This window comes from Cryptomeria japonica, chromosome 4, assembly GCF_030272615.1.
Source record: "Cryptomeria japonica chromosome 4, Sugi_1.0, whole genome shotgun sequence".
In the NCBI taxonomy this organism is placed as follows: domain Eukaryota; kingdom Viridiplantae; phylum Streptophyta; class Pinopsida; order Cupressales; family Cupressaceae; genus Cryptomeria; species Cryptomeria japonica.
Window position 1 is genome coordinate 205,431,504 of NC_081408.1, and position 27,173 is coordinate 205,458,676.

A 27,173-nucleotide genomic window follows, 5' to 3' on the forward strand; every position below is an offset into this window, starting at 1 on the left:
TAGTGCAACAACCTCAACTCGACAATCTAACTACAAGTTTCAATTTCCTCACATCCAATCATCTACTAAACTCGCTTGAAACCTGCATCAACTCAACGATCAATTCACCTAAAGAAATGCATCAAGGTTTGCAACCAGCTCTGATACAACTTGATGCAGCCATGGTCTGGTGGGTCCTCAAAGAAACCAAACTAGATCATTGAACAAGAGTAACACAATAGAAGAAACAACAACACATAGAGAAAATGCAAAATCATATATCCACATCAACATTTATTCATTGTAAATCAATTGGTAATCATCTGGTTACATATAGGCTAACATGCCTAGTTACAGACTACATGCAATATTACAATCCATCCAGAACTCTAAGAGGTATCTGAATTACAATTCCAAAATATAGATCATCCTCTTCTTCTAACTACCTTCTAAGGGTCACATACAATAATATATACACCATCTAAAACACATCCAGTTTGGCCTCAAAAGATTACATTTACTAAGAAAGGAAAACGAAATGTGTAAAATAGGTCAGCCCCAAAACACAAAGATCTCTTCAACCAAGAATGCAAATGAAGTACAGACCACCAAGGAAGATTAGACAAACACTTAGGAACATCGAGCAAGGTAGAAGATAAACACATAAGACAAGAAATCGCTCCACCAAGAATAAATCACCAACTAGCTGTTAAGCTCAAAACTGCTCTGGAAAGAAAGAACAACCAATTTGGAAGCAATAACTCACTAGAAAAGAATCCAAATGGACTTAAAATCTAGAATGACAATCAAGAACAAGCTTGGAAACCAGAAATTGTATTCGCAATGAAAAAGAACTAGCTACTGAAACACACTAAAATAACATAGAAACTACAACACTAAACTAAACAAGAGAAAAATTGAAAGGAAATGTTTTTGGTTGATGCAAGATTGCTCATAGACCGGGGATGTTCCTGCATCGATAAGATGATACTCTCTAGTAGTAAATGTAAATATTACAATGGAGAATGCACATGCATTCAGGCACACTACCTAGAATTCACTATTCAAATTACAATGACCCAGAAGGCTCCAACCCTCAGGGAAGGTTCACTACCTTACAAAAATATTTGGACTACAATCCGAAAAGAATGAACTACAAAAATAGCATCTGATAATGCCTAATGACAGTTCTAGTTAAGCTTAAATGTCTACTCAACACACCACACCAAAAGATGATTTCACTTGTTCACACATTCACCACACTCTAATAATACAGACTCAACACGTATCATGCCAAATTACATGAATGTTACAGCAAACTATATAGATCATCAACCTTTACAATAAGGTCGGTGAGATCCATAGCACCTAATTAGAAAACTATATCACATGATACATAAATCAACCACCGGACCAATAAAATACCATAGACAACATAGAATGGACCTAAATCAACTCCTCAAACACACTCCACCACCAAAAATCTCACCAAGATCAACTGCAACACATTACACCACCAAAACACCACATAACATGTAGAATATCACTGGACCATGAAGATCATCAAGAACTCATAGAATAATAAATGCGGACCACCAAGGCAAATAGGACATGATTAAGAAACACCAACAAGAATGTTAGAACCATCCACAATAGCTTAACCATCACCACTTATGAAAATCTTCATTGATCATCATGCTAATGTTCAAGAACACACAACAATAGCAACTCAGATAAGAAAGATAGCTTTTAGAGCACCAAATCATGAACCACTTGAAATGAAGATACACACGAAAAAGCATAATATTCTCCCAAAACTCCAACATGAGATATAATCATACTGGAGCTTATAGGATGAAAAACTAGACTCTGCCAGCAACTGCATAGAAAGACCAAAACCTCAAACCAGATAAAATTATATGATCAAGTAAATTTATGAATCACTTAAACAATTCGCTGCAATACCAAAACACAGGAATATGTTGACATCAATGACAACAACATATCCTAGTAACAACAATGTCCAACAATCTCCCCTTTTGGAATTGATGGAAATATATAAATGTGAAAAAAAATCAATGCAAAGGAATAAACCAACATCCACAAAATCCAACAGGCTCCCCTTAAGGTCATGCACACAAATATCTGAAGCTAAAACAATTTTTAACATGTTTCTCTCCCCCAAACAACATAGTCACAACTCTGAACAACTCACTAACTACTCCAATTGAGTAGCAACATAAACTCATCAACTCGAATAAAAATATGAGAATGTTAAATCCACTGGATTGATGCATCTCAATGCACCTAGTTCTCATTTGGAGGGGAAACGACCCCTAATTTGTCTCTCAAATACACAAATGTATTTGGAGGCAAAGGCTTAGTGAAAATATCTATAAGATAATCTTTTGTAGATACATACTTCATTTTTACTTCTTCGTCACTAACTTTATCCCTCAATAAATGATAGTTAATTGATATATTCTTCATTTTAGAATGCAGTACCAGATTCTTGGAAATATTAATAACACTTGAATTGTCACAGTAAATAATAGTAGGCTCATCATACACAAATGATGTAGAATTGGTATAGGCATGGTGGTATAATAAAATTCCCAAACAGGTATAGATGACTTTGTAAGATATAAGGGAAATACAAGGTAGGAAACTGATAGATCCCCTTAAGCCTATAAACACCCCAAATGGTTCAAATGGGCCAATTATGAAACAAGAGCTTCCCAAATGTAAATGATGGTTTAGAAGGTGTAATTAGGTCTATTATGAATTTTTCAAACTATTTTTGGCCTTCTGCTCAATACCCAAACGCTCAAACTCCAATTTCCTCCTACTAGCCCTAGAGCCCCTATTAGCCCTATAGCGAGAGAAATTTAATGATAACTCTACAAAATTCCAAGACAATAGACAAATAAAATGTATTTTTGGATACCCTTTTGGCTTTTATATAGCATACTCAGATCATTTAGCAAGTTGTTTTGGAAAGCATCTTCTTTTTTTTTAGACTGTCCTTCATTTTCAAGCAACTAGAATGGTGGATTAACAAAGCAACTACAAAAAATATTACTTATGGGTAATTATAACCTCAAAAAAGTATTAGAAAATGATAAATTATGAAGTAATTTGCAATCAATTTCAAGGTATGAGGTCCCTAACCCTAAAAGCCCTAAATTCTTCACTCAGACCCATAAAAACAAGAGTTTCTGCAATCTCACACTTCCACACACTTCTAGAATCAATTGGTTGTTGTCTCACCTTTATATATCCAACATAAAACTACACAAATAATAAAATATACCCCTCCAATGGTTATATATCTCCAACACTCACCCTACCTAGCCTCTTCACTAGGCTTTCCAAGCAAACAGTGGTGATCACCTCTCTTAAACCTTGTTATCTACATGATCAGTTGTTAGATGATATAGTAGATGTCATTTTATAGTCATTCCATGAGAATCAGAGTCATATCATTCATCGAATGACCCCATGAGTAACAAAACCTCAAAACTGTTAAGGAAAATGATGCAAAAACTTGTAACAGTCAGCACAAACGTTAGATTTCTGACAAAACAGTAAAATCAAATAATGTACAAAAGTATTTGAAGATAACAAAAATTCCTTAGATAGCTATGATATCATTTAGATTCAAAGGAGTTTTCACTCAAGCATAAAAATTAGAAAAAATACTTCCAAACTGAGTTTTTATTGGTTTTCCAAAACAATTTGTACACTCCAGGCGTTCCTCTTCCGTACAAAGCATATTTATGGCTTTAAATAGCCTCTCCAAGTTTTTTCAACCACCATGTGGTTGGTTAAAAAGTTTATTTAGCACTAAAACAATTAAAACTTGCTTTTCCCTCCTAATTCTTCCTAACCATTGGAACTTGAAAATTTGAATTTTACATCTTTTGCAAATGCTTGACAACTTTTGAATAAACCCTACAATTATTGGATTTTAATCCTTATTGGAACATTTTATGAATCTAAACCCTCCTAAATACATTTTTGGGTGTTTTGACCAAATATCCAACATTTGAAAACATTTTACAACTTTCAGGATAGATTGACAACTTTATTCATTTTTGTGCCTCAAAGGCCATTTTAGGCTTTAGGATCTCATAATTGATTTTATTGAATTTTTTCTATGTTGGAAACTCCTCCTTGGCCTCAAATGTCTTCAAATGTGAATTTTTTTGCCTTGGTGCTCCCGCACCATACTCCCCATGAATGAAAGTCTTCTTGTCCCAAGAAGTCATCCATGCCTTGCCTTCATGTTCGCTTGCTTGCATCTGATTCTTAGGAACTAGATAGTCCCCAAAAGTGACTTGTTTCCTCCTATGAGCACTTGCATTCATACACCAATCATTAGAAACAAAATTTTTATGATTTGGTTTCCCCAAACCAATGGTACTCATGGCTGATATTTGTTTCATGTCTGCCCCTTTTCCTCTATCTTGAGACATCTGCATTTCCTTCAACTTGTTGTCCTTCCTTTGTTCGATGATAGGAAATTTGACTGTACCAACTTGTACATGATCAAGATTAAAAAGTCCTTTATGAAATGGACTGTCATAGTGCTGCAAATCTGCACTTTTCTTACCCTATTCTTTGACTGAAAACTCATTGCCAAAACACATTACAATGTTGTCTCTTGCCTTCCCCATCAATGGGCTCAATTTTTACTTCCTTCCATGCTTATGAACCACATAGGTGTTTTGATACCCATCATGTATAATCCTTCTAAAGTATTGCCAAGGTCTACCCAAAATCAAATGACCACAACTCATATCCATTACATCACATAAGATGTTATCAGCATATTGACCAATGGAGAAATTAATGACTACCTGATCCTTTACCAACATATTCTGACCTTCACTGACCCATGTAGCAAAATATGGATTAGGATGTGCAAGGGTTTGTAAATTTAACTTTTTGACTACTTCATAAGCAACCAAATTGTGACAAGCCCCTGAATCAACAATCAAATTGCATACCTTGCCATGGATCTTACAATTTGTCCTAAAGATCCTTTCTTGTTGTGATTGTTGTACTTTCCCCATAAGTAACAACTCTCCTTCCTCTGGTGGTATCATGATTTCTTCTTCTTGTTCTTCCTTTTTGTATTCTTGTGTCAAATTAACCCTCCTTTCCTTCTTCTCCTCATTCCATTTAGGACATTTGAATGATGGGTGACTTGGTTCATTACAATTATAACACCTAAATGTGCCTCTTCCTTGACCAAATCCTCTTCCTCCTCTCTGATTATATCCACCCCTTGATTCTGAAAATGATTCCTTGCCCTTATCCTCATTGCTTAGTCCTTGACCTCTTCCACCTCTTCCTCTATTTGAGTTACCTCCTCTTCCTGACCTTTCTTGTCTCCTGTTCACCTTTTCTTCTATTCTAATAGCCAATTGAAAACATTCACCAATGGTCCTTGGCACTTGTATACCAATCTCATCTTGAAATGATACTTCAAGCCATTGACATATCTGGCTACCTTCTCATCTTCTTCCTCATATCCTCCTCTAATACTCAATTTATGAAATTGTTCAGTAGAGGAAATTGCATCCATGTCTTTTTGTTTCAAGTGGTTGTTGTATCACCTTTATATAGCCAACATAAAACTACACAAATCATAAAATATACCCCTCCAATGGGTAGATCTCTCCAACCCTCACCCTACCTAGCCTCTTCACTAGGCTTTTGAAGCAAATAATGGTGATCACCTCTGTTAAACCCTGTTATCTACATAGCCTGTTGTTAGATGATATAGTAGATGTCATTTTATAGTCATTCCATGAGAATAAAATTCATATCATTCATGGAATGACCCCATGAGCAATAAAACCTCAAACTGTTAAGGAAAATGATGCAAAAAGTTGTAGCAGTCAGCCCAAACGTTAGATTTCTGACAAAATAGTAAAATAAAATCATGTACAAGAGTGTTTGAAGATAACAAAAAGTCTTTAGATAGCTATGACATCAGTTAGATCCAAAGGAGTCTTCACTCCAGCATAATAATTAAAAAAAATGCTTCCAAACTGAATTTTAATTGGTTTTCCAAAATAGTTTGTACACTCTGGGCATTCCTCTTATGTACAAAGCATATTTGTGGCTTTAAATAGCCTCTCCAAGTTTTTTCAACCACCATATGGCTGGTTACAAAGTTTATTTAGCACTAAAACAATTAAGACTTGCTTTTCCCTCCTAATTCTTCCTAACCATTGAAACTTGAAATTTGGAATTTTACATCTTTTGCAAATGCTTGACAACTTTTGAATAAACCCTACAATTATTGGATTTTCATCCTTATTGGAACATTTTATGAATCTAAACCCTCCTAAATCCATTTGTGGGTGTTTTGACCCAATATCCAACATTTGACAACATTTTACAACTTTCAGGATAGATTGACAACTTTTTACATTTTTGTGTGTCAAAGGCCATCATAGGCTTTAGGATCTCATAATTGATTTTATTGAATTTTTTTGATGTTGGGCACCCCTCCTTGGCCTCAAAGGTCTTCAAATGTGAATTTTTTTGCCTTGGTTCTCCTGCACCAACAATTCTAATATATTTCAACATCTATTTCATCCAAACTACCTGAGTAAAATTTGTAGCAGCAACAATGTATTCAACTTTAGCAGTAGATAGAAATATAGTATCTTGTTTCTTGGTTTCCCATGACACCAACTTCTTCCCCAAAAATAAAGCTCCATTGGTAGTGCTCTTACAATCATTTGCATCACCTGCATAATCAATATTAGTATCAACACATAGCATAAAGTCATCTTACTTTGGATACCACAGACCATAGTCAACAATTCCTTTCAAGTATCTGAAAATTCTTTTAATAATAGTAACATGAGTCTCTTTAGGATTATATTTAAATCTGGCACAAAGACACACATCATGCATAATATCTGGTCTAATCTAAGTCAGGTACAGTAGTCCACCAACCATATATCTATAAAATGTTTAATTTACTTTCTTATATTCATCATTCTTAGATAACTTGCATCCAGTCACCATAAGAGTTCCAACAGGTTTAGTATCAGCTAACCCAAATTTCTTCAATAATTCCTTCACATATTTATATTGAGAAATGAAAATACTTTTACCGGTTTGAGTAATCTACAATCCTAAGAAGAATTTTATCTCACCTATCATAAGCATCTCAAATTCCTTTTGCATATCATTATCTCCTCCAAAAAATAATGTCATCCACAAATACTTCAACAATCAAAAGGTTATCATTCTCAACCTTAAAGTTTAAGTTACTATTAGCAATACCTTTACAAAATCAAAACTTCATCAAATACTTATCTAATCTTGCATAAAAGGCTCGAGGGGCTTTCTTCAATCCATACAACGCTTTATTCAATATGCATACCATGTCTCCTTCATCTGATAATGAAAATCCTTCTGATTGCTTAATCTAGACTTCCTCCTCAAGATCACCATTCAAAAAGGTTGACTTATGCTTTCTTCAATTTGCATACCATGTGTCCTTTATCTGATAAAGAAAATTCTTCTAGTTGCTCAATGTAGACTTCCTCCTCAAGATCACCATTCAAAAAGGCTAACTTGACATCCATCTGATAAACTTTGAAATTATTGTAAGCAACATAAGCTATAAATAATCTAACAACTTCAATTCTAGCAATAGGAGCAAAATTTTCTTGATGATAAATACCTTCCATCTAAAAGCATCCCTTACATACCAATCTTTCTCTGTTTCTTATCATTTCACTGACTTCATTCACTTTATTTCAGAACACCCATTTAGTCCCAATCATATTTTTGTCTTTAGGTTTCAGGACAAGCTCAAAGTCTGTGTAGGCTATTTTACATACCTCAAAGTCTTCAAATTATTTTAATTCTGAGGGTCTTGAAGTCCTCAACTAACAACAACAATATTTGGATTAATTGTCTCTAGCGGATTAATCTGCTTCAAGATCTTAGTCTGTGCAGTCTTAGAGACAATATCTTGTTCATCAATCTCACATCCACATGCTCTTATCTACTTACCAAAATATTCATCAAAATTTACATTTGCACTTTCTACTATCTTCTTCAACCTCTTATTGTAATGGTTGTAGGCCTTGCTCTTAGTATAATATCCCAAGAAGATTCCTTCATCACATCTTGCATCAAACTTTCCTATATCCTTGTCTCTTTTTATATAACATTTGCTTCCAAAAACTTTGAAATATCTAATTACATGAACATGACTAAACCATAGCTCATAAAGAATCTTAGTGGAATCACCTTTTATATGCACCCACTTGAATGTGTAAACAATCATGCTAAAAGAATCCTTCCAAAAGCTTTGTGCAATATTTCCTTAAATTGGCATCATTCTAGCAACATCCAAGATTTTTATGTTCTTCCTTTCAACAACTCCATTTGTTGAGGGGTTCTAGGAGAAGATAATTGTTTTCTAATTTCATTCCTCACAGAATGTATCAGACTCATTAGGCCTAAATTTTTCTCCTCTATCAGATCTGAGACACTTCAGCTTCAAGCCTAACTAAGTCTCCATCTTTGCTTTGAATAACTTGAACTTCTCCAATGCTTATGATTTCTCCCTTAGAAAAGTCACCCACATCATTCTAGAGTAATCATCAATCAACAACATGAAATACCTATCACGCTGCATGCTTCTCACTCTAGTAAGACCAAACAAGTCAATATTCACAAGATCTAATAGTACATTAGATGTATACAATTTTCTTTTAAATGATGTTCTTGTTGGCTTCCCCAAGTAACATTCTTTACATACGAGATTAGAGCGCTTCACAATCTTAGGAAAATATCTAACAACTTGAGTAGAACTTATCCTTACTATACAGTCAAAGTCAACATGACACATCCTCCAATGCCACAACCAACTTTCATCTATCTAAGAAACCAAATAACTTTTCTCACCAGCACTCAAATGAAATATATTAGCTTTAGCTTTAGTCCCTGTTGCAATCTCTACACCGGAGGAATTCAGACTCTTGCATTTACCATTCTTGAATTAAAAATGATATCCTTTTCAACCATCTCTCCAACACTTAGAAGATTATGCTTTAATCCTTCAACATATAAGACATCATCAGTGTTATTCTTACCATTAAAAGATATAGAACCTCTACCATGAATCATAGAAGCTTTATCATCTCCAAATCTTACTATACCACCATCATACCTTTCCATACACAAAAAATTTACTTTTATCACTTGTCATATGATCTGGACAACTGTTGTCAATTACCCATTCATCTTTCTCTTCAATCCTAGCAACCAACGATTTCTCCTCAACAATGCAGCTTGTAGGATTCATTAGTACTAGATCATCTTCTTTGATAGAAATAAACACAAACTCATCTCCTAAATTCCCATTGTCTGATTCTTTGTTTGTCACACCTTCATTAGTAGCATAATAGAATCTCTTCCGATTTAAGTACTTCCAGTAGCACTTGTAGTTCTTATCATTCTTATCATGCTTCTCATATCTATCATGCTCATAAAATCTATCATATCTTTCATTCTTATCATATCTAGGCATTCTTTCAGAACACCAAAAGCAAAATATCCTATCTTATTACAAGAGAAATATTTCAAAGGTAACTTTCCATCATACTTGCCAGCTCCCTTAGGTAATCTCTAAGAAATAAGTGCTTCAAGCTCATCTAACTCTTTCTCTTGTTCTTCCATCTATCTCATCTCTCTTTCATATCTTGAAATCTTATATGAACTCTCTCCCGGATCATACAGTTGCTTTCTGAATATAGAGGGTTTAAATCCAGTCTCAGATTTACCATGTGATTGTCCAAACTTGCTCAACTCAAATGCATTTATCTTACCAACCAACATATCTCTTGTAACAGTAGTCACACTCTAGATCTCAATAATAGAGGCAACTTTTGCTTTATAAGAAAAAGGCAAGGATCTCAATACCTTAGCAAAAATCTCATCTTCCTCAAGAGTTCCACTAGCACATATGATGTTCATAACAAGCTCATTCATTTTAGTCATAAAGGAAGTTGTGTTCTCATCTTCTCCCATCTTTAATGTTACATATTTTCCCTCCAAACTCTGCAATTTAGCAACTTTAACTTGTGCATCTCCATCATACAAGACTTTAATCTTTTTCCATATTTCATGTGTAGTCTCAAGTCCCATCACATTAGTCATATTTAAATTTGTCAAATCACTCAGAAACACTTTCTTAGCCCTTATGTTATGTTCAACTTCCTTGATCTCATCAACAGTAACTGGTCTATTGGGAGGAAAATTGTAAACATTCTTTGTAATCTTCCAATAATGTTATCCAAGACACTTTAAATGAACTTCCATTTGGTCCTTCAAGATAGTATAATTATTTCCATAAAATCTAGGACACTCCTTAAACACATAAGCTACCATCCCAAATATCCTCAAGTGGTTAAGCTTCTTTTGGAGGATATAGATCTGATACCACTTGATGGCAACAACAAGAAGGAAAACTGAGAGGGGGGTGAATCAGTTTTCACCGGATTAAATCAATTAAGCACAATCTTACATCTGATCAACTAAAGTAGAAAGAAATATAACAACAACAAGAAAGTACTTGCTAGTAGATGTAAATTAAAGATTGAATTGTAAATTACCTCAAGGGAGGCTGTGATAGCAATGTTGATAGAAATGCTTGTGTGGAATTGAATATTGGAATCAATCTCCTCTTCAATAGTTGAATCCTGGACTTGAATGCAACACCTGGCCTTGAAGGGAGACTTGAGAATGCTTGAATTCTCTTGAACACTTGATAGCATATTTTCACCTTGTTGAACCTTATGAAAATGAGAGGGAAAAATCCTCTTAAATACATGTCAATTAGGGTTACTGAAACTGATTTTTCTCACAAGTCAATATCGAAGAAGTTTCCCTCTCATTGCATAGCCTACAATGCATGCTCTAGGAAAGGTCCTGCCCCAAAATAGGGTAGGGATAGGGGCGCCTGTCCTCCCTCTTCCTCTAGGGAAGAGTCTACACAGGGTCGTGCAGAGGCAAAGAAAGAAGCCGATTCTAAGGGTTGAGCAGTCTCTGGTCTCTGATCAAGCTAGAGGATCCGATCTTGCATGTGTGGGGACCCTTATGCAGTCAAATATTGCCAGGGTTGCAATTTGATGACACTACATTTATACCTCACTTTAGGAGGAGTATAAGCATACACCAATACTATCAGTAAAGTACAAGGAAACAAGATTGAAATATTTTGACCAGGTAGAGGAGGTAAGATGCGCCAAGCCCCCTGTTGTTCTAAAAAATGAGCAAACCAAGTTCACCTGCAATCTATCTATGAAATAGTCAACTACATACAATGAAGAACTTCAGGACTTGGACAACATAACAAGGATTTGAATCCTTCTACTATTCAGTCTCTGCAAATCCTAGGTGGGTGTACCTTTGATGCATTGAATCAGACTCATTACCCACATATGATAGCATCAATAAAAGAAGATAGACCTCATAAGGCTTAACAACTAGGAGGTTACTACAGATGGGCTAGATATACATTGACATCTCAACTAAGTTGAAGCATGAGATAGGTGGAACACACTAAAACTAAAAACATAAAAGTAAATGGATATTTGATTTTTAAAAATCTCTGAGAATCCCCAGAATCTACAAGACCAGTGCCTTATCCAAGGGCATGGAGTCATACATCAAACTGCAAATGAAAAAAAACTCTATTGCAAATCCATCTTCATCATTAAATATACCTGCATTAATGCCTTGCATAAATGCATTACTCAGCTCATTCACAAAATCATCAAATCTTGAAAATATATTCCATTATTTATGATTGATTATAGAATTTAAATTCTTCCTTAAAGAATGCCTGCAAACAATCACAACAATCTCCTTGAGATGAAAAATTCCAGCCACCTTGAGGATTTAATTTGTAACAAAGAAATACATATCTCAAAGACAATTCTCTGTGAATTTATGCATGCCTTACATACATATAAACCTACAACTAGAAACACCTACAACAAAATGATATACTCCATTACATGAAAGAATACATTAAACCATAAAAACTATGGAAGAAAAACTCAGAGCTAGAAACACAGAATTATGGAGCTCTGCCCACAAAACATTCTAGAACCCCTAAAAAATGATAAGACCTCTCAATAATAAGGAAGAGGGAATAATTTTGGACTTTATCTCTGACAATGACAAGCACCCACTCCCTCTGCAATTAGCTTCTCACAGACTTGGCCTGCACAAAATCTTCTCTGACAAACTAAAAAATCCTTCTTCAATCCCAAGGAAACTGCTCTCAAAATACTTGGTGTGTGTTATTGTAGACACCTAAAATTGTCATGTCTAATTAAATAATTTTTTTTATCTATTTAATTATCTAAGCCTTATTCTTCTATTAATTGAATAAATCTTTATTTATTTAATTAATTCATTTATCCTTTTCTAACCTTATTTTCTCATTTAAATAAATACATTTATTTATTTAAATTATCCTTTTCATAAATTAAATAAATATTTTATTTATTTAATTGATCCCACTTCTTCTATTAATTAAATAAATCTTTATTTATTTAATTAATTCATTAGCCTTTTCTACCTATGACACATTTCATTCATCTCTTAATTCATACACTACCTACCCTTTCATTACTTTATTATTTTCTTTACCTACCCTCTAGTCATAGCTGACCTCTTTTACACCTCTTAATCTTATCCCTCCATTTCATATAGTGTCTTCTATATAAGAGGATGCTTCCTTCATTATCAAACCCTAACGAACTCAATTACGCACTCGACTACACTACGTCTTTTGCACTTTTATATGCGATCCTACTTGCAACCACATTTTTGTTCTTTGTTGAGCTCTTGTGCACATAAAATCTAAGAGCAAATATATCAAGCAAGATCAATGGAGATAGGAAGAATGGAGATCCAAACCCTATTGGACATGTGATGGTATAATCTTTGTGATTTCATTTGATTTGCATTGTCTTAGGTAATCTTCATATGTTATGATGGATCTTTGTTGTTGTTAGGCGAGGGTTTTGTGGTTGAATCTATTTAGTCTTTCAATATTGTTGTTATCCATTTTCACCATATACATTTTGGCACACCTGGTGGGACTCTTGTCCCTTTTGCATTTAACGTCTTTTGTTGCAGATTTTGTGTTTTGAAGTTGTGATGATTTGACATTTCTAACAACATTTTGATATTTTCACGTCTGCATACTTTCAGATCACATTTTTGATTTTATGTCGCATCTATGACATCTAGAATCACGTCTGTGTCCTTGACAATATTTTATTTTTCTGTAGACTCTGAAAGTCGTGTTTGTGTTCCCTAGTCGCATCTATGGAGTTTTTAGGCACGTCTGTGTCTAGGAGCCACGTGTGTGTTGGATTTAGGCGCATCTACAAAATTTTATAGTGTTTGGGTTTCTGATAACCGTGTCTATGTGAATTTGTTACATTTTGGGTTTTCTTTGATTTGGTTTTGCGTCATTCAGATTTTAGATTTGGTTTGTTTTAAGCTAACATCTTCAGATCAAGCTAATGAAATTGGTGCAGCTTGTCTTGAAAGCAAAATCATTTTATCGAAGGCCCTTATTTCACAAAGTCTTTTGGATCTAAAATTTACCTGACTTGTGTGCTTGCAGGAAGGGGTGATTATTTGAAACAACCCAAAATATTAATAGATCTTTGTTGCAGGACCTTGGCAAGGGTTTTTGATCTTTATTGTGTGCCTTATTTTCATAGATTAGCAAACACTTCAATTGGTGCACTAAAATTGAACCATAGTCTTTTGTGTCTTGAGCAATAGACTCTTTTTGTTTAATCTTTAGAGGGCCTGTCTCCCCGTGTGGTCATTAGGACTACTAGTGAGGAGAGAACGACCCAAGTGGAAGCAAAAGAAAAGCCATCTTCTTCCAAACCACTATAAATAACTGTATTCATGGTGAAAACTATGGATAACGTGTGCTGATTAGTTCATACCGACACTATGTCTCCCCATAAACCCGTTTGATCAAATTTATTTGATCATTTGTAGGGCATAACCCCTACCGGCTATGAGCCTTCTGTATTTATAGAGCTAAAAGTGCCACATGTATGGACACATGAGCAGATGCCCTTACTAGCACCTTTTTGTTTTAGAAGCCAAAATCCTTCTAGTTGTTGGGGCAGAAGGTCAGACCCCTAGTAGCGGCCCACACACATACGGTTCTTAGTAGAGATACAAAGTTAGCCACAAGGAGTTTTCATGGGGACTAATGCTTGGCTGCCCCAAGAAGTGAGTTCCGACGGTGGAGCCAATGGGGTCAAGCATCTAAGTATCTTCTCTAAATAGCGTAGCCTCAGGGGAAACTCCATGTGTGATCAACAACTATTGTCTTGGCCAGCCATAAGAATTGTGCTTGACTTATTTTGAACAATCAAACATTCAAGACCAAACATCAAAACATTGTGTCTTTTGTGCCTTCAAGTGTATGCAAAATAATTTTACATCAAACAACACACTTTTTTTTTTTTGGAGTCATTTTGAGTCTAAACACTTGCAAACATTGAGTCCTCATCAACAATGTGTTCTCTTGTCATGAAAAACAGTCAAACAGTCAGATTTGGTCACAACAAAACAACTTCACAGATTGGAAAAATTGCACAAAGTTTGTAGAAACGCGTCTGTGTCTGATAGAACCGCATCTGTGTCATCTTAAACACATCTGTGTCTTTTGAGCAACATTGCAGCATCTCAAAAATGCATCTGTGTCTGATAGAACCATGTTTGTGTCATTTAAGCATGTCTGTGCCTGACAGAATAGCATATGTGTCCTTTAAGCACATCTATGAAGTATACAGGCACGTCTGTGTTCAGGATTGAAAACTTTCATAATTCAGCAAACAAAAACAGTCAGTTTCAGACTTATTGAGCTTCATAGGTTATCTCTCTGGGTTTTCCATCTAGAATTCAACCTGTCTTTGGGTCTCACAAAGTCCATCATTGCTTTACACCTTGCATTACATTCACATTTTTCTAAACTTGAGTCAAAAGGTCACATGCTTGTCCTCATCAAACTTTGTCAACACATTACATACAACAACATTTTGCTAAGTGGTCCCTCATCAAGGTCTATCACATTTGGGTCTCATTTGGTCTTACTTAGAGTCAAGGTAAACTTACCTAATCAAGAGAAACTATCATATCTTTGGAAGTCACACCTACTCTACTACATACATACTTGGTCTTACACTTTGGACATTGCAAGTACACCTCAGATTCATTTACATTTTCAATTCTTGGTCTTCCATACTCTTTCCATTTTCATCTAGTCTCACACATCTTGGTTAATACCTAGTTCATGGTTGAAACCCGTTCCCAAAAATCTAGGAGAGAAACTAAAGAGGCTCAAGAGTCCACAAACATGAGTTCCTATGAATCTGACAATGATATCTTTTTCAATTCTGATCATACTACATTACCTAACATGGATGCCTATAGAAACATTCCAAATGTTGAGAACATGGACACTAAAAACAACAATAGTACACACAATGACAATATGGACAATATTTTAGTACATTCGAAAGAAGTGGAAGACATCATTATGAATCCCCATTTCAATTGATTGGTTGAGGAAATAATGAGGAGAGATAAACAATACTTTCTACAAGTGATGGCACAAAGTGGAGCCAAGATCCCTCATGATTTTGACATGTCTCAAATAATGGAACATAGACCTTTGCAACAAAATCACTCCAATGTGGATCAAAGGAGGCCTAATAGTGGACGCAATAGAGGACCACATATGGTGCCTGAATCACCATCATCTTTGTTTCAAAAACCAGAGGTCCCATACACACATGGTCAAGCATATGATACTCACCTTTGTAGACCATTATGGAAGTCTTATGCAGAAAAATATGCTCAATCATATACCAATGCTAAGGATCAACCACCAAAGCAATTGGATATTCAAAGGCATGCTCAAAATTTGGACACAAGGAAACCCCACGTTAAATTTGGGGGCAACACACTAGAACAAACTCATGAAATTCCTATAGAGTATGGTATACATGGACAAAGCAGATATGTCGTTCCTCAACATGACTCTATACCAAGTGGTCCATATACATAGCATCATTATAGACCTCCTCCAAATGAACGTGTATGATCAATATCATTCATATATGCAACATGCTCTTCCTTCACCCAGTGGTTCAGGCATGTGGTATGGTCCAAGAAGTCGATCTCCACCTAAGAACAATTTGGAACAGCAAATCAAGGATTTACAAAAGAAAATTGAGGACATAAATACACCGAAGCCAACCTACACAATGAGAGACATATGTCCCTATCCATTTGACAATAGTATTCCAATGCATCCATTTCCTACACACTTTGTGACACTTAAGTTTGATAAGTATAAAGGAAAAGAAGATCCTAAGGCACATATAAGACAATTTTTCATAGCTTGCATTGAGGTAGCAGCAGAAGAGACATATTTGATGAGATTATTCCCACAAAGCTTAGGTGATCAAGCTATGGAGTGGTTCTCCCAACTTTCATTTAGAATTAAGTCTTGGGGTGATCTAGAAGAGGCATTTATCCAACATTTCTCATACAACATAGAGACAGACATATCAATCACTACTTTGTGCAACACCAAGCAAAGGGATGGAGAGTCTTTTTCATCATTCTTACAAAGATGGAGAAATCTAGCCAGTAGATGCTCTTGTGAAATTCCACAAAAACAAATGGTAGAGATGTTCACCCAAAATGTTATCAAAGACATTGGTTATGACCTAAGAAAAGCTTGTTTGCCCACTTTTAAGGATGTCATTGAAAAAGGCTTAGCAACAGAGAAGGTCCTAATTGAACAAGGAGTCATTAAGATATTCAAGGAAAACAAAGATGACTTTAAAGGAAAAGATAAGCCAAGATTTTGGAATAAAAACAAGAACACAATCAATGATGGTGTTGTGGATGCCAATACAGTGTGACCTAAAATCATTTTTTTTGGATCAAGGTCTACAAACAATCAAGTGAATACTCAAACATTGGGAGAACCACTTGAGTCAGTTTTCAAGAAGCTAGTGGCAAACCAGGTAATCACAGTTCCAGATTTTCCTCCATATGAACCAAAGGTCAAACCAAATTGGTGGAATGATGATGAGTATTGTGAATTTCACAAGAGCAAGGGTCATAAGACAAGAAATTTCCATCGACTGAAGAACATCATACAAGATCTCATTGATAGAATTGACATTGAGATTGAAGGACATTCATCCAATCAAGAACATGAGATGTTTAAGGAACCATTCCCAAAGCATAACAAAGGAAAATCTAAAGCCACAGATGACCAAACCAACTATACCAGAGCATCCTATAACTATGAGTCAACTATCAATCACATTTCAATGGACAATTATGTCTCTACCATTATCATCAAGGACAAAATGCCTGAGACTTCTACCCAAAGACCCAAGATTGTCCTAAAAGGTATTGGATCTTCTTTCGAACCTACCCTTGAATGTAATGTTACAACTCATTGAGGTAAATTCACTTTGCAAGGTGCTCCACCTAAAATACTGCTTCCTCAACAACCAAGCCTGAGTATGACCTTGTAGAACATTTAGGGAAGACACCTGCACTCATCTCCATCCTTGAGCTCTTACACATATCCCTCGCACATAAAGCTATCCTTGAAATTTTTTTGAGATACATTGCTATCCCTACTGATCTGAATGTGGACTAGTTTCAAGCCATGTTGGGATACCTTTCTATTCCACACTCCCTTACATTCATAGAAGTTGATGACACCTCTAAGTCAGCCACATAATGCGCCTTTACACATTGAAGCCTTCATACACAAACATAAGATAAAATGAGTCCTGATAGATGGAGGAGCAGGTCTAAACATTTGTACATTTAGCACTATTAAACAATTGGGATATTCTGATAAAGCTGTGAATTCTACAAAAAAAATTACCATCAAGGCATATGATGACAAAGAGCATTCATCCAAAGGCACAGTCACCTTACCTCTCAGAGTTGGGCCATTTTCAAAGGATGTGGTTTGTCAAGTCCTAGACCTAGATCTCACACACAATATCTTACTAGGACATCCTTGGATTAATGAAATGAGGGCAATCCCATCTACATACTACCAATGCATTAAGTTTCCTCAAAATGGAGTTGAAATAAGAGTTAATGGAGATCCTAATCCATTCATATATTGTAATAACTTGAGACCAAAAACTAAGACGATCATTCCCAGTAATCGTGAAGTTGTTCCTTGTTCTGCATACATTGATCCTGAATCATTAAAACCTTCGACATCAAAACAAGGTGAGCTTAAAGGCAAATTCCAGGACAAGGGCATGGGTGAATACACTTTGAATCAAACCATGTACTTACAACAAGTTATGAGTTCACCAAAAGAATATGGAAGACCACATCCTAATAAGCAGGTATCTATCATTATACTCAAATGGGACCCTATTACCTTTCAAAGATGGGGTGAACTGGAAGAGGAAGACTTATACAAAATGGTTTACAAAGACCCTGAAAATGATATATAAGATCATATCAACATACCATGTGAAAAGTATGGCAAAGGGCTCAAGATCCTACAAAAATTTGGGTATGATGGCAAAAGCCCTCTTGGCTTAAGAAAGGAAGGCATCATTGAACCTTTACAACCTGAATTGATATTGAAAAAGGAATGCTTGAAGGGACTTGGTTTCATGACTTCCAAGGTCCACACTCAAAAGATAGAAGAAGCATTACAAATCAAAGCTGCCAAAATTCAACAAGAGAATCGCTATTCCACAGACTCCAATGAATGGGAATGGGGTTCAGACAAATCCACTAGTGACTATGAGCTCGCTGAGACATTTAGAGAACTAGGTGAACCCACAAAAGAAGAGGAATTTTATAGAAAATTCAAAGTTGGTCAAGAAACAATCTCAGAGGATCCCAAATAGTCCTTGCCTCTAGGTTCTAGGTCAAAATCACATAGAATGAGAACACCTGTCCCAGAATGCGCTACTAGTAATGATAATTTGGATTCATTCACAATCGAGACTGATGAGGAGAGTGCTAACAATGACCTTGATAACTACCTCGACATACCTGAATATAATTGCATCTTCACTCTTAGCCTCGCTAACTTCTAAGACATCAAAGGCCTTATCCTTGTTCACCACAAACTTATTAACTGGGACCATGAAGGACCTGCATTGTTTGACACATTCCAAAATGATGAAGCTTTTATTGACTATCTTGGCATACGAGATGATATTCCCCTTGGGGACCATAAAGTGGTATACACTATATAACTCAATAGCATAGCATATTTTGGTGAGGGTGTCGGGCCTTCCAGTTGCAAAAATATAAAAATAAAAACAAATCAAGGGTCTTATGGAGAAAACCACATTGTGGCACTGTCTGACCCCAAAAAAGTAAAAAGAAAGGACATATCTGAGGGTGAAAGCCTCCTTGAGGCACCCAAATATGGAAGGCTCGACATTCTCCCAGCATCATATGAGGAAAAGTCATCCATGTTGGTAGAGGAGACTATCAAAACAAACATTGGCATAGAAGAACTTCCACACAACATATTCCTGGCTCGATCTTAGACAGAGTCAGAATGGTCAATATTCATAAGTTTCTTCACAAAATGAAAAATCAACTTTGCATGGTCATACGTTGATATGCCTGGATTGGATCCGGATTTGGGAATGCATCATTTGACAGTTAAACCGGGGGCAAAACTAGTGAAACCGAAATTAAGAAAGATGCATCCACAAGTGGCATTATTAGTCAAAGCAGAGCTTGAGAAATTATTGGATGTCGGACTCATATGCCCAATTGATTATCCCAAATGGATCTCCAACTTAGTGCTTGTCAGTAAACTAGATCGTAGTATCAAAATATGTACAGACTTTAGAGACATCAACAAAGCTTGTCCTAAGGATGACTTTCCATTACCAAACATAAATTTGATTGTAGATCTCATAGCAGGTCATGCAATGTTATCTTTGATGGATGGATTCTTTGGTTATAATCAAATAAAAATCACATCTGAGGATCAGCACAAAACAACATTCACTTATTCTTGGGGAACTTTCTGTTAGAATGCCATGCCCTTTGGGTTAAAAACTATAGGCGCTACATATGAAAGAGCCATGACTATTATCTTTCATGATCTCATGCACGTTACTATGGAAGATTATGTTGATGACCTTTTGGGCAAATCAGTAGACATAGATACACATTTAGACATACTTTCAGTCATCTTTGATCGGTTGGAAAAATACAAAGTAAGATTAAACCCCAAGAATTGTGTCTTTGGAGTAACCTCCGAGAAGCTCCTGGGATTCATTGTATCAAAAAGAGGAATCAATGCCGATCCAAAAAAAGTCAAGGCCATCTGAGAGATGTAACCACCACAAAACATTAGTCAACTTCAATCTTTGCACGGGAGACTCCAGTCCATACGAAGATTCATAGCACAACTTGCAAATGAGTGTAATCCTTTTCAGCACTTGCTACATAAAAACATCAAATTCAAATGGGATGATAATTGTCAACGAGCTTTCCAAACACTCAAAGATTATCTTCTGAATCCACCAGTTCCAAATCAACCTCTATTACTATACATATCAGCTACTTCAACAACACTAGGGACACTCTTAGCACAACAAGTTGCTAAGGGCAAAGAAAAGGTAGTATACTATATCAGTCGCACATTAGTGGGATATGAGCTAAAATACACACCAATTTAGCATGCATGTCTCACTGTGGTCTTTGCTTCATAGAAATTATGACATTACATGCTAACTCATAAGACTAAGTTGGTTGCAAGAATCGATCCATTGAAATACCTTCTCAATAAAGCAACACTTACTGGGTGACTAGCCAAATGGGTGATGCACTTGGGTGAATTTGACATTGAGTATGTGGACAAAAAAGCAATAAAAAAACAAGCTATCACAAATCAGTTATCAGATGCTCCCATGTTAGATGATGTTCCTCCAATTTCATAATTTCCAGATGAATCCATTTTAACACTGTTACATGCAAAGCCTTGGCAACTATACTTTGATGGCTCATACACACAGCATGGGGCAGGAGCTGGCATCCTCTTCATAACTCCTCAATGGGATTCTATACCAAAATCACATTGATTATCATTTCCCTACACTAATAACATAGCGGAATATGAGGCATTAACAACTAGATTATGGATTGTAGTTCAATGGAAGATCTAGGAACTTCATGTTTTTGGGGACTCTCAACTTGTAATTCATCAAGAAAATAATGACTACCAAACAAAGGATGAGAAATTCATGCCCTATAAAATAATGGTGGATGACTTGAAACAACAGTTCATGAAGATAGACTTTGAGTAGATACCAAGAGAGGAGAATTGAGCCACGAATACCATGGCTGCAATTGCTTCACTAATTGATCTACCACTGAATGAGACCCGCTATGAGTTCTTGGTGGATAACCTTTTGGTTCCCTCATATGGAATCACTCCTACCGAGATGATATGTATTGTCGGTCCTGAGTCCCAGTTATATGGTACCATTTTCGCATACCTTTGTGACAATATCCTACCTCCTGACCTATCCAATAACCAACGTCACACTTTCATTCACCAATCTTCTTGATACATCATTTTAGCCAATATCCTATACTATTGAGGTCAAGATGGCACTCTTATTATATGTTTAGAAAGTGATGAAGCTCATATTGCATTACGTGAAGTACATGAAGGGATATGTGGTCCACATTCTAGTGGTCCTACCTTAGCCAAGAAACTCATCAGGACTGGATATTACTGGCCCAACATGTAAAAAGACTCATATCAGTTTCTCAAGAAATGTAAGCAGTATCAAATTCATGGAGACCTCATCCATGCACCAGCGCAAGAACTTCAACCAATTGCGACTCCTTGGCCCTTTTGTTAGTGGAGACTCGATCTCATAGGAAGGATTCACCCTCCATCTTCCAATAGCCATAAATTCACCATCATGGCCACAAAGTATTTCACAAAATGGATCGAAGCGGTGCTTCTTACACAAGTCACTGGAAAACAAATTGCCACATTCATTCTCAACTATATCATTTGTTGATACGGTATTCCTATTTCCATCATCACTGATAATGGGCGTCCTTTAAAAAATCAGGTTGTTCATGAACTCTGTGACCACTTCCATATCACCCATCATCTTTCCACACCTTATTATCCCCAAGGTAATGGTCAAGCTGAGGCGTCTAATAAAACAATCCTTAAAATCTTGAAAAAGACAGTCGACGACGCTGGCCGTAATTGGCATATCCAACTTAATCTCGTACTTTGGGTTTACCGCACAAGCGTCCACACACCTACATGAGCTATACCCTATTCACTTATCTACGACACTAAAGCTATCTTGCCTATTGAGGTCAAGTTACCCTCTTTACGAGTCTCTTTGCAAAACATTATCAGTGATGAAGACTACAGGGTCTCTCACTTACAAGAACTTGAACTATTGGATGAACGAAGACAAACTGCTTTTAATCATCTCAAGGCTTATCAAAAATGAATGAGTCACAACTACAATCATAAAGTCAAGCCTCACACATTTGAGGTGGGTGACTTAGTTCTCAGAGAAAATCCTAAAAATCAGCAAGACAGAGAGAAGAAGGGCAAGTTCGAACCAAACTCATTTGGTCCTTACATCATCACAATAGCATATGGATCTGGTACATATCAGCTCTTAACTATAGAGGGTGAACCTTTATAGGATCCTATCAACAACATGCACCTTCGCAAGTTTTACACATAGCTCTTCAAAGTATCCCAATTCAAAAATACAAAAAAAATAAAAAAATTCAAAAATACAAAAAAAAAAAAATTCAAAAAAGTAAAGAGAAATAAATTCGTTCAACGGTGAAAACCACTTTGGTGGCACCCTGGGCAAGTACCATGGTGAAAATTGGGTCACCGATGCCATGCGTAGAGACATTGTTCCTCCGTACTTTAGGATTCCATCTCATCCTTTCACTTTGCACACACTCACAGCCTATCTATCCATAATAAACTTTACACATTCCCATCATGGCTTGTTATTGATCTACCCAAGATTGGTTAGCCATTCATAATAAGCATTCCTTTCATCCATTTCCATCCATAATAAATTAGCTCCTATCTGTGGCTAAGGCAAACCCTACATCTAGTAATGGGTGTGGAACTAAGAGCATCACACGTTTTGAGGAGTATAGTTTCTTCTACTTTTCTTCAGTCTATCCATGCACAATCCACAATAAAGCAGCATTTGCATCATAGGTCCGCAATAAAGTTCCATCTTCTCCACAATAAAGTGTCAGTTTCATGGGTTCAATCAATTTTAGATGAGACACAGTAGCAACAACAAGCTTCAACAAATCAAATCTTTCAACAGACTCAGACAACATATTGTTCAGTGCTATCTATCATTTTTGTGAAAGTAAACATTGTGACCACAATCAAATAGACTTATACAAGTGATAAGAGACACTAAACTTGAGGACTATAGTGGATGTTGGTGTCGATTCTTGGTTTTCTTTTGATTTTATCTTTTGGTGACATGTCTTTTAGCTTTTCTAGGATGTCTTTGACTAGAGATTCTATCTCCAGGATGTCTTTGACTAGAAAGGCAAGGATGGGGTATCGTCACCTCTTTTTCTTTTACTATCTGTGGATTGTCTCTCAGTAATGCTATGGCCTATCCATGGATATGAGGACACTATGAGTCTAGTATGAACTGGGGCATTCCTTTTTTGTGACTGTCTTATCTCCATGCAAATAGGTACAATGACTTTCTGGGTCAAGCATATGCCTCGATTGTCATAACCTATTTTGCCATAATAAAGCTCAATGATGATAACGCACAAGAAGCTCTTCACTTTCATATCTTCTACCTTCCATCCCCCTTTCTTGATTGACCTCCATCATCCTTCTTGAGTCCGTGTAGCCTGCTATCACATGACTGAGTATAATGACACACCAAAAACATTTGCATTTCATGTAGTTGCTCCTGCATTATCACATATTAAGCATTTCATACATACATATAGATATCACAATTGCATCACATCCTGCACACAACACATGTTAGCACATTTTACATCCTCATCATATTCATTTACATTTCATACATTCATATTTGCATTGGCATAACATATAAAAACATAAAAAATAAAAAATATTGCATTTCATTATGTACATATTTGCATCCATATCATAACCATCACATAGAAACATAGTTCATGAAACATCTCATCACATAGGTACACATGCATACAGCTGCCGCAAAGATGAATCATCTCATATATATAATCATAAGTGTCATGATACAATGATGTCAAAATACATATGGCTACAAAATCACCTAGAGGTATCTACATCATCATACAAAATGGTACAAAACTGATACATAAGAACCCACTAATCACTCTTATGAGTACTGTTGGTAGTCCTAATCCTATCCATATCATGGTATCCCACGCCACATGTCCGACCCTCATCTCCAGACCTAGATCCTGGAACACTCATCTCAGTGCATCCATGTCTCTGTTTCGATCATAGGGTACTAACTCCCCATCGATTGGTATCCTCAGTATCCTGTATACATCCTCTAGGATGATTGCCATCTCACCCATCAGCAAATGAAACTTTCATGTCTTTGAGTGCCATCTCTCAGCCAACACAGTCAACAATCCCATGTCCACCCAAAACTCAGGCACATACAGAGTGAATCGCAAACCCATAACCTCAATTGTGGCTCTGTCTTCAAATGTCAGCTCTGGTCATAACCTCTGAGTCGATGGGAATCTCTCCCATGACTACAACATAGGTAGGTACTCCTGTAGTCAAGCAAATCAACTGTGTTAGTTAAAGTGGCATTCATTGTTCATCACAAAATGCTGCTTATTATCCTAGTGCTTATATCTATCATATGATACTCTATCCCAGTGACACACACTGTTCATCACAAAGTGTTTCTTCTATCCTAGTGACACTCACTGTTCATCACAAAGTGTTGCTTCTATCCTAATGGTACTCCATGTTCATCACAAAGTACTACGTGTTCTTGCACTCCATGTTCATCAGAAAGTGTTGCTCATATTTGCACTCCCTGTTCATCACAAAGTGCTACTCTTTTTAGTACTCCCTATTCATCACAAAGTACTATGTCTTGGTACTCACTATTCATCACAAAGTGCCCTGATCTATCCTATCCTAGGGCCTTTTCTTGAGTGTATCCTCTTAAGTAGTTTCCTAATTGGCAACGTATGTTCTATCACAGAATTGTCAATCCTAGCCCTATCTGCTATCCTAGTCTTCCCTAGAGGACCTTCTTGAGTGTATCCTCTCAGCAGCTTATCCAATTGATAGCGTATGTTCATCACAGAACTGCTGATTTGGCCTAGAAGATATAAATGCATGTTTTTGACACAAACGCGCCTCCATGACATAAACGCGCTTACATATTGCACAAATGTGCTTTCTCTGTACAGATGTGCCTGAAATACATAGACGTGCCCACATAGCACAAACGCACCTACCCAATGCAGACACGCTCGCATTTGACATAGACGCCTTTTCCTGCACAGATGCGCTTGGCACCAACATAGATGTGCCTAGCCAACTTAAATGCATCTGGCACCAACGCAGATGTGCCTACACATTTTTGACATTATCCTAAAGCACATTTATTGCACTACCTAAGATGCATTAATGACAACAATTAATGTGACAAAGTACAAGGAGGTTTTGTGGTACTTATCGGCTCTCTTGCATCTGCTGGCCTCTGAAATCGGCAAACGCGATCCAATCTATGAACCAAAGCCATTGCTGCTGACTATTGCTGCTCTATTCTCTCTCTACACTATGATTTCTTGGATGTGTGGATGTCAATGAGGATGTATTCCCCTCATGGTATATCTTATAGACTACCTTAGCCCTCGTCTCCCAAGTCAATCTTCTTTATCCTGTGACTCTGTCACTCTATCCGGTCAGTCCATTCTAGCCTTTCTTTCTTATTGAGAGATTGTCTGTGATCTTTTCAGACATTTTCATCCAATCACTCGAGGGGGCATATCATTCCCATCTTGGGGCAACTTTGTATAAGTTCATATTATCTTCTCTGAAACAACGTGACAAGCAGCATTGTCTCAAAGAGGGGCAAAATGTAGACACCTAAAATTGTCATGTCTAATTAAATAAATATTTTTATTTATTTAATTATCTAAGACTAATTCTTCTATTAATTGAATAAATCTTTATTTATTTAATTAATTCATTTATCATTTTCTAACCTTATTTTCTCATTTAAATAAATACATTTATTTATTTACATTATGCTTTTCCTAAATTAAATAAATATTTTATTTATTTAATTGATCCCACTTCTTCTATTAATTAAATAAATCTTTATTTATTTAATTAATTCATTAGCCTTTTCTACCTATGACACATGTCATTCATCTCTTAATTCATACACTACCTACCCTTTCATTACTTTATTATTTTCTTTACCTACCCTCTAATCATAGCTAACCTCTTTTACACCTCTTAATCTTATCCCTCCATTTCATATAGTGTCTTCTATATAAGAGGATGCTTCCTTCATTATCAAACCCTGACTAACTCAATTATGCACTCGACTACACTACGCCTTTTGCACTTTCATATGCGATCCTACTTGCAACCACATTTCCGTTCTTTGTTGAGCTCTTGTGCACATAAAATATGAGACAAAATATATCAAGCAAGATCAATGGAGATAGGAAGAATGGAGATCCAAACCCTATTGGACATGTGATGGTATAATCTTTGTGATTTCATTTGATTTGCATTGTCTTAGGTAATCTTCATATGTAACGATGGATCTTTGTTGTTGTTAGGCTAGGGTTTTGTGGTTGAATCCATTTAGTCTTTCAACATTGTTGTTATCCATTTTCACCGTATACAGTTACAACTGATTGCAGAAACAGGCTTCTCATTTCAAGAGCTTCCCAATGATATATAATATGTCTATATTTCCAGGGCAAAAATTAACCTTCTGGCAAATTAATCACTCATCTAGATCCATCATTTAAATTTTTGAATTTTTGTACTA